The sequence below is a fragment of the Bos javanicus genome, chromosome 12, assembly GCF_032452875.1.
Source record: "Bos javanicus breed banteng chromosome 12, ARS-OSU_banteng_1.0, whole genome shotgun sequence".
Lineage (NCBI taxonomy): Eukaryota > Metazoa > Chordata > Mammalia > Artiodactyla > Bovidae > Bos > Bos javanicus.
In genome coordinates this window covers 51,901,794-51,915,724 of record NC_083879.1, presented here as the reverse complement: position 1 = coordinate 51,915,724, position 13,931 = coordinate 51,901,794, and the positions used below count along the sequence as shown (strand labels likewise).

The 13,931-nt window shown below is 39.7% G+C and overlaps 1 long non-coding RNA gene across 4 annotated transcripts in view; it reads left to right on the top strand.

Annotated features, from left to right (window-relative positions):
* The first annotated feature begins 124 nt into the window (after positions 1 to 124).
* The window catches only part of LOC133258481 (uncharacterized), an 80,474-nt gene continuing 66,667 nt past the window's right edge, over positions 125 to 13,931 (top strand). The window contains exons 1-5 of one of the 4 annotated variants that reach the window (XR_009740042.1): positions 125 to 449; positions 713 to 857; positions 6,993 to 7,282; positions 9,684 to 9,867; positions 10,216 to 10,446. This is a non-coding gene — a long non-coding RNA (uncharacterized LOC133258481). The remainder of the gene's footprint in view (positions 450 to 712; positions 858 to 6,992; positions 7,283 to 9,683; positions 9,868 to 10,215; positions 10,447 to 13,931) is intronic. The other 3 variants (XR_009740043.1, XR_009740040.1, XR_009740041.1) reach the window with 3 other exon arrangements.

Below are 13,931 nucleotides of genomic sequence, written 5' to 3'. Positions count from 1 at the left end.
AAAGTGACAAGGAGAAAGACAATGCAAAATTTATGCAAGCTATAGGATGTTCTATGAAGAAGACAGAGGAAATATGACTAAGAAGGGAATATGATAGCTGACTTCCTGTTTAAAGGCTCGTCATTGGGAGAAGACTTAGACATATTTTGGTGAGAATGGCAGAGTGGAGGGTCGTAAGGACTTTGACTTAGTGTGAAGAATGGCTTTCCAATATTTGTCATTGGAACAGCCATGCTCAGTTTCCCGTTGCTGGGCTGATGGATAACCACAGGTATAGAGGGGTTCTTGCATTAAACAAGATGACCTCAGTCATCCCTTACTATGCCTTTTCTGCAGCTTTAAATCACAATGGAGAGGTCTACAATGTTTCTGAAACTTCTTCAGGAACAGAACTGAATGAACTTTGGAACTGCTTGGGCTCTGATAGAATTAGTCCTTCTTAGCAGCCGGTATGTATGTTGTTGGACTGGGAATGTTTGCTAGTCTGTTTCAGTTATGGACAGCTGGTGTTAGCCAAGGGATTTATTGGATTAGTCATCCCTAGTAACCATTACATGAGGTGTTTCTCCCTGGATTATTAGGTGATATCTATTATGTTCACATTTTCCATTTCATATTTGTTTTTCTTTTCCAGTGCAAGCACAACCTAATGCCAGTGTTGTGGTTGGGATTCTGCTTCCCAAAATAAGCTACTTTTTTTTTTTTTCTCTAGAATCCATTTGGCTGTTTCTATTTGTGGAGTCAATTGTGAGACATCCATTTATCATAGCTGTGGAAAACTAGCAGAAGGTCCAGAGGAAAGCCATGGAAACGATGAAGAACCAGGAAAATGGATTTCAGCCATGTATCCAGGAGAGGTAAGGTTGAGAATAATGTTTATACTTGTTTGCAAGCCTCCATTCCTAGCACAGATGCTCAAATACATATGTGTTGATTAACTTATGTATAACTGTGGTCTTCTAGTTTATGAAGGCTACATAGAGGATGTTTTCTATTGAGACATAGGCATCATCAAGATGGTCACATTTAACAAATATTTGTGGGATTAACTTGAATTAAACATTAGTTTCAATATAAGCATCACACTGATAGGGAAGGTCATTAAACTTTAAAGTGTGTTCCCAAAGAATGCTGTGGCATCTCCATTTGAGAACATCTTTTAAATTGGATAGCTAATTATCTGTTTAGAATAAAAGCAGAGGAATAATTCTGAGCACTTCATAAGGACTCCTACAGTTCTGATTTCACTTGTGTGCTTTGCTTGTGTGTAAGCTGGAATCAAGATTGCTGGGAGAAATATCAATAACCTCAGATACTCAGATGACACCACCCTTATGGCAGAAAGGGAAGAAGAACTAAAGAGCCTCTTGATGAAAGTGAAAGAGGAGAGTGAAAAAGTTGTCTTAAAACTCAACATTCAGAAAACTAGGATCATGGCATCTGGTCCCATCAGTTCATGGCAAATAGATGGAGAAACAGTGGAAATAGTGGCAGACTTTATTTTTTTTAAGCTCCAAAATCATTGCAGATGGTGACTGCAGCCAAGAAATTAAAAGACACTTACTCCTTGGGAGAAAAGTTATGACCAACCTAGACAGCACATTAAAAAGCAGAGACATTACTTTGTTAACAAAGGTCCGTCTAGTCAAGGCTATGGTTTTTCCAGTAGTCATGTATGGGTTTAAGAGTTGGACTATAAAGAAAGCTGAGCGTCAAAGAATTGATGCTTTTGAACTATGGTGTTGGATAAGACTCTTGAAAGTCCCTTGGACTGCAAGGAAGTCCAATCAGTCAATCCTAAAGGAAATCAGTCCTGAATAGTCATTGAAAGGACTGACTTCGAAGCTGAAACTCCAATACTTTGGCCACTTGATGTGAAGAGCTGACTCTTTTGAAAAGACCCTGATGCTGGGAAAGATTGAAGGCAGAAGGAGAAGGGGATGACAGAGGATGAGGTGGTTGGATGGCATCACTGGCTCGATGAACATGAGTTTGAGTAGGCTCCGGGAGTTGGTGATGGACAGGGAGGCCTGGTGTGCTGCAGTCCATGGGGTCGCAAAGAGTCACAACTGAGCAACTAAACTGAACTGAACTGAAGCAAAACACTAAATCCATAACTTAGGGGTAAAATAACACATACATAAGATAACTAGGTAGGAAGAAGCTTCTGATTTGAAATCTTGATTTTCCTCTAATCAAAGAGTATATGATAGTCCTAGTTTTCCACTGTCATATTTCCTATTATAAAAGTAATGATCACATATATGCCTAAGAGTGCTCACTATGTATGGCAAACGTATTGTCCTTAGGAAAAATAAATTCTGGGGAAGAGGAGATAGAATGAAATATATATATATAAGTGACTCCATGGAGAAAATATTGTTTTAGAACAAATAATACCAATAAGGAATTAAGAGTTTCAAGCTAAACTATGATTATAGTTACACTGTAGGAAAATTTTTCTTTTCTGGCTCGTGAATACTGTAGTACACATTTGGTGTTCACCTGTCCAGCATCCATTATCCCCCTGGAAATTTAAGTGACATTAATCCTACTTATACCTCCTAGTATATAACCCGATGGCTCTGATTGGCTTGTTCTAATCTGCACACCTCAGTCTCCCTGTCCATAACAAATGAGCACATAACACAATCAGGCCAATGAGAATGTGGATCCCAGAAGAGAATTTCTTCTCCTCTGAATAGTGTGGTGATTGAGATGTAAAGGCTGACACTGCTGCAGCCATTTTGCCACTAGGAGGGAGAGCCCAGATCCTCTCAAGATGAAGCTGACCAACTCTGAGTTCTTGCATTTCCTCATCTTTAATATAGCACCTTTGTCTGGGTTTGTTGTGAAACTGCATTGTTTAACTTACATAAGATGCTTAGAACAGGAAATACTCAATAAGTGATCATTTTTATTAGCAGATAGAGTGTATTTCCTCCACTTTAACAAAAAGCATCATTTCCCCTCTGTGAGCCCAGTGTAACAGTTTTGGGGGCCTGAGCTGTCTGGTTAATTATATTTAACTCCTTAAACCAGTGGTACCCAGGCTTTTTGACACCAGGGGAGACAAGTTTTCCTTGGACCAGGGGGAGGGGGTGGTTTCGGGATGCTCCTAGAACATTACATCTATTGTGCGCTGTAATCTAATGCCCTCGGTCATCTGACGGGAGGCATCAGTTCATGACCTATAGGCTGGAGACCGCTGCTTGTTTTCTTCTGCTCTTAGGTGAGCTCTATACTTAAGTGATCTTTGCACAGAATTGGTTTTGCCAGCAGTCAATTGTCCATGTCAGCATTTAAATAATGAAACCTCAGGGACTGGTCTCTAAGTGCCATTTCTGAACTTCTAGCGCCTGCAAAATCATCTGATCCTTCCTCTTGGACCCGAAGCTCTGTCCAGGTTTTGCAGAGAAGGAAGAGTTGTGATGCTATTCCCTGGCAGTGCCCACAGGCAGGATGTGTTTTCACATGGGAGCTGACCCGGGGCATCTGTTGAGCTCAGTTATGAGTCTGAGCTGATAAAGGTTGGCATATGCTTGTATCTGGGAGACCAAAAACTGCACAGGCAGGGGCTTTTGACTGTTCTTGCTGTCCCAGTAACATTTTTTTTCTCTAATATTCATGTTTATTTACTAATTATTTAAAGATAACCAAATGAGCAAAGAGAAAATAATGGTCAGCATCAATTGTAGAGGCTACAAATAAGGAACATTTCTTTGAAAAACAGTGATCTCATTTTAGTAAAAAAAAAATGTCGTTTTTGGTTACATTTGATGGGACAAAGATTTGAGGTATTTATAGATATTCTTGTGGAACTTAGGGAGCAAGTGATAGGAACCATGTAGAGATATGTACGTTTAAAATGGAAAGGATCTAAAACAGATTATCTGTGGATAGAGGAATGGGTGGGCAGAGAGTGAGACTTCAAGGAGAATTTCCATTTTTCACTCTGTGAAAATATTGCATGGTATGAATTTTATTTTGCAGTGATTTTATGTATTGCTTGTATAATTTTCAGAATTTACAATGTCAATAATTCCATTCAAGGGAAGGGTTATATTTTCTCCAACTACTTGTTCAGATCGGGTCATTGTAATCATTCCACGTATTTGTACCTGAGTCACCTGATGATTCAAGTGAATTCAGATGATTAAACTTAGTGAAAATATTAGTCACTCAGTCGTGTGCTACCCTTTGTGACCCCGTGGACTGTAGCCCACCAGGCCCCTCTGTCCATGGAATTTCCCAGGTAAGAATACAGGATTGGATAGCCATTTCTTTCTTTCTCCAGGGGATCTTCCCAACCCAGGGATCGAACCCAGGTATCCTGCATTGCAGGCAAATTCTTTACTGTCTGAGCCACCAGGGAAGCCCAAACTTAAATATTGGATATAAAGCTAACTCCTTATTTGTGTTTGCTATACTACTTGATTTAGGTTTCTCAAAGACCACATTGCCTATTTCAATACTGTAGATACTTGGACTGTATTTACATCTGCATTGAATATTTTGCCTAAGAGGTTTGTTCTGATATAAAACAGCATGTTGGATCTCCTGAATATTGATGACTTGGCTTTCACCACTTCCGGTTGAATGAAAATCACTCTGTGAAGGAACTTTGCAGCACCCTCACGTTCACGGCAATTAGAACTTTCTGCTGCAATTGGATCTAGCAGCTCATGGAAAGCAGACATTTCAAGCGAGGGCCCAACCTTTCAGTTCATACGTGGAGAGAGTTTGGCCCAGATGCTCAGGGATTTCCAAGGTCCCTGATTGCATTTGGGGGGCAGGATGGGGACTCAGAGCCAGTTCTTCTGGCTCCTTCTGCTTCCTGACACATGGTGAACTGAGAAGTCACCCAAAAGTCAGCCTGCTTGCTTCATTTGCATCCTGGACGCCAGAAACAAAGTTGAACCATATGGGTCTTGGGAAATCCAGAGAATAGGAAATGAAATTAGTGGCGTAGAATGTGGTGTAAATAAACAATAACGTGCTGGTTTAAACTGAGGACCATCTTACCTCTGTGTAGCAGTTTGAAAAGATTATTTTTTTTTCTGCTTATAAAAATGATACATGTTCAGGACTTCCCTGGTGGTCCAGTGGCTAAGACTCCATGCTCCCAATGCAGGGGACCCGGGTTTGATCCCTAGTCAGGGAACTAGATCTCGAATGCCACAACTAAAAGCCCGCATGCCACAACTAAAGATCCTGCATGCTGCAGCTAAGACCAGGCACAGCCAGATTTAAAAAATTAATAATACATGCTCAATTTAGTACACTTTTGAAAGTATGAAGAAAAAAATCAAAATTACCCTTAACCACTTTGTCAAGAAATGTTCAAGATTAGTATTTTGGAATCACACACACATACATATGTATAATCCAATTAGATCATATTGCATGCATAATTTTATCTCTGGGTGTTTTCATTGCATACTATATGATGAGCACTTTCCCATATCATTGCATGTTCTGCAACGCTGTGGTTTTTAAATGGCTAAAGAATATTCTCTGGTTGTTCCTTTTGGTTTTTGTTACTTGATGAACCATTAGAACAGGATGATGTGGCATAAATCCTGGTATAGAATAAAAAGAAAGGCATGCTAAGGTTTGGTGCTATGATCTGATCTGGGGTGTCAGCATGGAAGGATTGGTGACGGCAGCAGCTGAGAGCTGTCAGTCCCTTCCAAGCAGCAACATGAGGGTGTTTAGTGGTAGATGACAGTCAATTCAAAGACACACACTTAAGAGAATGTAATAGCTTCTTATTTTGTCCTCCTCTTCAGCATCCATTTGTAATGCTAAGCATCATTTAGGCCACAGACTGGTCAGCCCAGGTTCCCACAAGATAAAGTCCTCATCTTGGAAGTGTGTGTACCTACATGCTAACTCGCTCAGCTGTATCTGATTCTTTGCGACCCCATGGACTGTAGCTTGCCAGGTTCCTCTGTGCATGGGATTCTCCAGGCAAGAATACTGGAATGGGTTGCCAGAGGGTCTTCTTCCTCCTGGATCCTCCTCCAGGGGATCTTCCTGACCTCTGGATCGAACTTTCCTCTCTTATGTCTGCCTGCATTGGCAGGCGAGTTCTTTATCACTAGCGCCACCTGGGAAGTGACTCAGATGCGAAAGGTACCGATTATCCAGCCCACTTGGTCACCCCTTGGACAGTCAGCCTTTAGACTACATCTCTGCTTGTCACTCTCCTATCAAAAGGAGGGCAATTAAAAGAGGAATGGGTACAATTTCAAACAGTCTGTTTTGTTCCATGTCAATCAGTTCTGCTAAAAGGTGTGTTGAAAGATGAGACAAAGTGTTTAAAGGGCTTGCCTTCCTTTGCTTTGTGTGTATTCCCTGTTGCCATGGACAATTGGGAACCTGCAGAGTAGGAAGGACCCCCATAACCTGAGTGATGAAAGTCAAATCTGGCATCGAGGCTGGTTTATCATTTGGGGCTGTGGAGTCCTACATGATTCAAGAGAGAGCTTCTCTACTGAAAAGTCCTGGGAGAACAAGGCTGGGACAGGGATGATATCCAGCCTCGCTCTAGTGCTCTGGATACAATAATGCTTTTCCTTCCCTCTTCCCCTATTTCTCCAGATTTCTATTAATAATTCTAATGAATTAAACAGAATTCAGGTAGGGAGCACAGTGCTTCAGGTGAGCAGAGAGTTTCTGTAACAATTCCAGGAACTCTTCCTAAGACTGATGGGTACTCACAAGGTACTGAGAGCAATCAAGACGCAGTGTCTTTTTCTTGCTTTGTGTTTTCACTGCAGGTTGGGTTGATGAAGAACCTGTTGCCAGCAGGGTACCATTTCCTCCTGTGCATAAATGCCAAATTTGCAGTGCTTAGATGGGGGATGAGCTCGGGATGTGATTTCTTCCTTCCCCAGCAATTTTCTGCCTGCCTGCATGAAATGCTAATGAACATCTCACACATGACAGAGCAATGAGACGTATCCTTATTTTACAATTTTTGGCAGATTCAACTTGACAGAGTCTAAGTCTTCATGTGACGGTGACAAGGCAGTTGTGGCAGACCTCTCTCCCACCTCCTTCAGATTTCTGCTCTGGATGGATATTCCCCTCCCTACACTGACCCCATGTGTCGTGTCTCTGACGTGAGGTAAGCTCTAGATTGCCATGGCATCTCTGCATCCTGTCACTTCCTGCCAAGCCTCCTGTCCAAATCTCCAGGGAGAGTCCAACTCCAGCCAAAGCAAGTCTTGAACTTCAATCTCAGAACATCTCAGATACTTATTATAAGTTGTGGGTGAGTAGCATCAAGTCAGATTTTATTTATTTATTATTTTAACTAGTTGGGGGTTGTGTGTGAGTGTGTGTTACTTGCTCAGTCGTATCTGACTCATAGACTGTAGCCCAACAAACTCCTCTGTCCATGGAATTCTCCAGGCAAGAATATTGGAGTGGATAGCCATTCCCTTCTCCAAGAGATCTTTAAGACCTAGGGATCGAACCTGGGTCTCCTGCATTGCAGGTGGATTCTTTACCACTGAACCATCAAGGAAACCCAGTTTGGGGTGGGATGAGGTACAAATAGGGAGTTAACATGATTATGGGCTACAGGTTAAATGCATTGATGATTTTATAATTTTACCATCAAATACATAGACTTGTGGGGGGACTGAAATGAAAACAGAGCTTCCTTTTAGGACTCAGCTGATTGATGGTGCCAGTGGAGAACTTAGTTTGGGGGCCTTCCTTTGTGGAACTGGTTGCTCTGATAGTCTTGCCATATGTTCCAGAGGGCCACCCTCAGACCATGAGTGACAGAAGTACACATGTGCTTGAGGTACAAAGGATGCAGTCTTGGTAACTGCAGGGACAAGTAGAGATGCTGCTTGGGAGGAAGTCTCATCTCAGCACTGACTGATGAAGAGCCCCAACATATGACGTTGGGGTTCATCCTACTTCCCGCTTGCACTCCAAGGCTGCCTGTGGCAGTTGGGCACAATTTCTTTCAACTGTAGAAGAATGAGAGAGACCAGAGAATGGACAGATTTTGTAAATACAGTGAAACTGAGAAAGAGCTGGGCCTGGGGATACATTATTCCCCAGCATGAATCCAGCTTGTTCAGGGTCCCCTGGTTCTGAGGTTTATTTCAGGCTCTATGTTTTCTTATCTCTGTTCCACCTTCACCTTATGCTCTCCTGATTCATCTTCTCAGTGACCTCAGAGATTCTAGTGAATGACATTAAGGTTACCATCCAAAAGCCCATGGCTGCAAACTATACCAGCTAGAAGGCCCTTTGATCAATAATATATCTGGGAAAAGATGTGTTTCCTCTTTTGTTCCTTTTAGTTTTCTTTCATACAGAAAAGAAATCGAAAGATACCACAACTGGATAAATAACTTGGAAATAAACTCATCTGATCTCAGAGTAGCCTTGGGTAGTGAACTCGGAATAATTATAAGTTCTAAGAAAGATGAGTTGGAAAGGTCCTTTATCAGAGAGAGCGTTAATAGTTAGAAAAAATGTAGTAAGTTAGCTTTTGTGGTTGGGATAGCAAAGGCCAAGAAAGTTCGATTGAACATAATTAAAGTGTGAAGAATATAGATTGGGTTGACATGCATGGGCCGGATTTAAGAACACCAGGCAGGAGACAGAAGTGGAAGCTTGTGAATCTATTGACTGTATCTCATAGAATCTATAGAACTATCCTCGCAGAAGAATAAGGATATAAAATATGAGCAGATTCAAAACAGGCTTAGACACATACAATAATGGTTATAAAGGAAGTGATGAGTGCATGAGGGTAAATTTCCACCCTTGTTTTTAATATTCTAAATATCATTTTGAGCTGATTAAAAAACACACTCTTGTTAAAATAAGAATGTACACATATATAACTGAATTGCTTTGCAATACAGCAGTAATTAGCACAACATTGTAAGTCATATTTTAATAAAAAAGAAAATCTCTAATTTTGTCTTTTATTATTAGAAACAAAATATACCCTATTACACAAAAAAATAAGTTAAAAAAACCGACTTGGAAACATAAAAAGGAAGAAGAAAAGATTAATCATAGTCTCACTTTACAGATTTTTACACATTTTAACATATTTGTTTTCACTTTTCCACACTATTTAAAAGTTATCTTACATAGTTGTGAGTTTGCAATCTTTTATTCTTTTTTTATATTTTTATTTAAGCCCAGAGTTTTTTTTTTGTCTCTAGGAAGTCTTTATTTTAAATGATTTTAAGATGCTGTTGACTATAGAACACATTATTCTACACACTACTATGAAAGGAAAAAGATGTTTTCAATTAAGCTATGACACAAAGCCTTCATGATCTCCTGAAACACATTTGTGACTTACACTAGCCTTTTGATGCTTTGACATTTCTTTCATCTCTTCTAAGCATCTGGCCATTCTTTTGCCTAAGAGTTGCACTACTTGGCATGTAGGAGATGCTTCTTTTGCATATTCCTCAGAAAACAAAATGTAGCACTGTTTCATCTATTTAGGTTCCATAAAACACATGATGTTTATTTCCTTTGGAACAAAATATGGAATAGTAACCATTTCTCCTATGATGAATATTTGCTTCACCAATATAAAATTTACCTGCTGCAGTTCTGTTTACATGGTTATACAATAACTTTTCATCTCAATACTGAATCACTGTGTTACTTTTAAATGGCAGTGAAAGCAACATGTGTAATGTCCATCATTCAACCGAAGTAATGACAAGATGAACATCTGTGACCAAGTTAAGGCTTGCCTGCCAATGACGGCTACTTAGTGGCTATTGCCTGGCTGATGGGGATAATAAGATGCCAGCTACTATAAAACATATTCCAATTTCAAAGATGTTAAAATGGAGACAGGTGAGTCTTAGTATCAATGAATGCACCTGAATTTAATTGACCATTTTGTTATTCTGAGTCTTTTATTTATAAAAGACAAACTTTTTTTTTCTTTTAATACAAACTTTTCTTTGCATTTTTGATTATTTCTTTTTTTTCTTTTCTTTTTTTTTTTACAGTACTAATTTTTTTAAAATTTTATTTTATTTTTAAACTTTACAATTTTGTATTGGTTTTGCCAATAGATTCCGAGAAGAGGAAATATTCAGTCAAACGATGGATGTATTATAAGGTTTTGACATACATTTCCAAATAGATTTACAGAAAAGTAGTTGTACTTATATAGTCTTATGAACAATGTTATTTCAGCTTCAAAAACTTGGCTTTATGGAGGAAAGCTGTGAGAGGTAGCCTGCAGGGTGACACCAAAGATTCAGAGTGATGACATGTGGCTTTGAGACTCCATCTTACAAGATTGTACCTCCCACCTGCTCTTTTGGACTACATGTTCTTTAGATGACTGTAATATCTCACAAAGAAAACCACCATGAGATTTTCTGGATTCCACGAAGAAAGAAAAATGTTTTACATTAAATCCAGGTCAGTATCACATAATATTGAATCCCTCTATCAACATGAATTATCTTATATATTAAATTATCTTATATATTTAATCATTTAAAATAAGGCACAAAAATTCCTTTTGATGCAACTGTTTCCATTTTTCTTGAGCTGATATGTCTGATCTGTGTGACTTTGGGACTTTGCCTTGCAGATGCTTAATTTGGGTGGGATCCAAAGGCATGTCAAATGGAATATTGCTAGATGTTAATTAAGAGCTCAGGAGAAAACAGGAGGGTCATATATCTTTGCATTATGGATGAAGGTCATAGTAGCAATTGGACTGAATTCAATTCAAGAAAGACTTATTGAGTTAACTCAGCATGCGCCAGCTAGTGTTACAAAGTGGTCTCTAAAACTGCTGGTCTTCCTGCCCTGGTCAAGCTTATAACCAAGGGGCAACATCACTTATCCCAACTTTCCTGAAGTGAACCTTCATCTTTTGTCATAAAATGTAAGTATTTGAGGTGTTTGAAGGAGGCTGAAGCTAGGAGTGGACTGTAAACTGTATTAACTGGGTGGAATAGCTTTTCTTATACAGTATACAGTTCTTTGTTCTTTAGTCACTCAGTCGTGTCCAACTCTTTGCAATCCTATGGATGGTAATCCACCAGGTTCCTCCTTTCCATGAGACTTTCCAGGCAAGAAGCTGGAGCAGGTTGCCATTTCTTTCTCCAGGGGAGTCTTTCTGACCCAGGGATTGAACCCATATCTTTTGCATTGGCAGGTGGATTCTTTACCACTGAGCCACCAGGGAAGCCTCATATGGTTCATAGAGTTCATTAACTGACTCAGTTTTTTCACTATCTTGTTTTTTAGTTTTCTTTCCTTCTTTTTTTTTTTTTTTTTTTAAGTTCTATGGTATGTCGAGCACTGTTGATTAGAAACTCTTTGTCAGTTTCCATGATGTCCAGCTGAATGTGTCACAAATATGATTTCCTATAATTCTGAGAATCAAACAGAATCCATCTTCTTTTGGTTATCCCAGGACCCCCAAAGGTCCATGTCTTCTTCCAAGAATAGAAACACTGCCTTTGTTTGTGTCTTGCTCTTCTCTGGTGCCTTCTCTCTGCATGTCATCCTGGGCACCCTGAGAGGTGGTGTGATATTGTGGAAAGTTGCAGGAATTTGGAATTACAAGAATTAGATCGAAACTTGTTTCTTCTACTTAGCTGTGTGTGATCTTAGGAAAATCGCTTAATTTCTCTATTCTCATCTTTCTCATCATTTTCACAGCTACTTTAAGATTTAGATGTTATTATACCTAACAACAGACTGGTTCAAAATTGGGAAAGGAGTATGTGAAGGCTGCATATTGTCACTCTGCTTATTTAGCTTATATGCAAAGTAAATCATGAGAAATACTGGGCTGGATGAAGCACAAGCTGGAATCAAGATTGCTGGGAGAAATATTGGTAACCTCAGATATGCAGATGACACCACCCTTATGGCAGAAAGGGGAGAAGAACTAAAGAGCCTCTTGATGAAAATGAAAGAGGAGAGTGAAACAGTTGGCTTAAAACTCAACATTCAGAAAACTAAGATCATGGCATCTGGTCCCATCACTTCATGGGAAATAGTTGGGGAAACAATGGATTTTCTGGGGACTCCAAAATCACTGCTGATGGTGACTGCAGCCATGAAATTGGAAGATGCTTGCTCCTTGGAAGGAAAGCTATGACCAACCTAGATAGCATATTAAAAAACAGAGACATTACTCTGCCAACAAAGGTCCGTCTAGTCAAAGCTATGGTTTTTCCAGTAGTCATGTATGGATATGAGAGTTGGAGTATAAAGAAAGCTGAGCGCTAAAGAACTGATGCTTTTGAAATGTGGTGTTGGAGAAGACTCTTTAGAGTCCCTTGGACTGCAAGGAGATCCAACCAGTCCGAAAGGAAATCAGTCCTGAATATTCATTGGAAGGACTGATGCTGAAGCTGAAACTCCAATACTTTGGCCACCTGATGTGAAGAACTGACTCACTAGAAAAGACCCTTATGTTGGGAAAGATTGAAGGTGGGAGGAGAAGGGGACGACAGAGGATGAGGTAGTTGGATGGCATCACTGACTTGATGGACATGAGTCTGAGTAGCTCCAGGATTTGGTGATGGACAGGGAAGCCTGGCATGCTGCAGTCCATGGGGTCACAAAGAGTCACGACTGAGCAACTGAACGGAACTGATACCCATTTTACACTTGAGAAAACAGAAGTTCAGTTAGGTTAGCTAATTTTCCCAAAATCTAGGTTTCAAATATATGGCGCCCGACTTTAGTGTCCATACTTAAGGACTCCATTATGTTAGTTACTAAGGGCTGAACGCAGTATTTGGTTCATAGGAAATCCACGATAAAATACAGTTATGATTATGGTTGTCATGGCTCAGATCCAAGAAAATCGGTGCCTGTGAAAGCTAAGCAGCTTCAGTTGTGTTTGACTCTTTGTGACCCCACGCACTGCAGCCCACCAGGCTCCTCTGTCGATGGGATTCTCCAGGAAAGAACACTGGAGTAGGTTGCCATGGCTTCATCTAGGGCATCTTCCCAACCCAGGGATGAAACCTGCATCTCTTAAATCTCCTGCATTGGCAGGCAGCTTCTTTACCACTAGCGCCATCTGGGAAGCCCAAGATAATAGGAGTATTTACTAAAAGTAGAAGTAAAATCTCCTTGACAGACCTGTGGTAGAGTTATTTTGGCATAGAGAATCATTCTCATTCAACCTCTGACCCCACCCACATGTAAGGCTAACCTTGATTAGAGTGGTAAATGTCATCTGTAATTGAAAGATCTAATTTTTATAATTCTACTTCTGCTGTAAAGAAAAATTACACTTTTGACATTTTAAGTTAATGCTCCAGATAGTCCTGGATTGACATATGTGGTATAAGGGGCCTTAAACCAAGAGCTGAAATATAGAGATGAATTCTTAATCAATGAGTTGTGAGTCCAGATAAAAGGTTAAAGTTAATAAAATATCTGCAACTGGTGCTGTTTTGAGGGGTTGAAATTGTTCCTTTTCTACATGCATTTTTAAAAATAGGGCAAAATCTATACAGATTTTCATATATGGCAACACAAGCAAAATTTTTGGCTAATGATGTACTGTTATCTTTTTGGTTCAGCATGGAGAAATGCAATCTACTTTCCTTATCATTTTCTCCCTAACTTATTAGCATTTCCGAGGTTAATCATCTATGACATCTTCTCAACTGCTCTTGTTTTATACTCACAGGTTTCATTTATTTTTGTCCACCGTAGAGAGATATTGTCCTCATTTTTTTTGGTTGCATTTAGATACGGGATTGTTGTTGTTTAAACATTATGTTTCAGGATCTTTCTCCTTCTTTCCCATTCCATTATTTTTTTAAGTTGTCTGTTGCATCTGAAATGATCTGTTAGTTTGGGGAGAGGATTAAAAAACCATAGCAAAAGGTACAGCAAAAACTATTACAATTATTTTTCCT